Here is a 249-nt window from a genome sequence, read left to right as displayed (position 1 = left end):
TTCATCTTTCTCTTGGCAATGCCCCATAGATTCTCTATGAGGTTAAGGTCAGGAGAGTTTGCGGGCCAATCAAGCACAGTATTCCCATGGTCATTGAACCAGGTCATCTGCTGGCGTTAGTCCGCTGTGCTTTATTAAGTCCAGAGTCAGCGCAGCCGTCTACCAGGACATCTTAGACTACTTTATGCTTCCTTCCGCAGACGAGCTTTATGGAGATGCTGACTTCATTTTTCAGCAGGACTTGGCACC

This window comes from Etheostoma spectabile, chromosome 3 (assembly GCF_008692095.1).
Source record: "Etheostoma spectabile isolate EspeVRDwgs_2016 chromosome 3, UIUC_Espe_1.0, whole genome shotgun sequence".
NCBI lineage: Eukaryota > Metazoa > Chordata > Actinopteri > Perciformes > Percidae > Etheostoma > Etheostoma spectabile.
Note: the sequence above shows the minus strand (reverse complement) of the source record.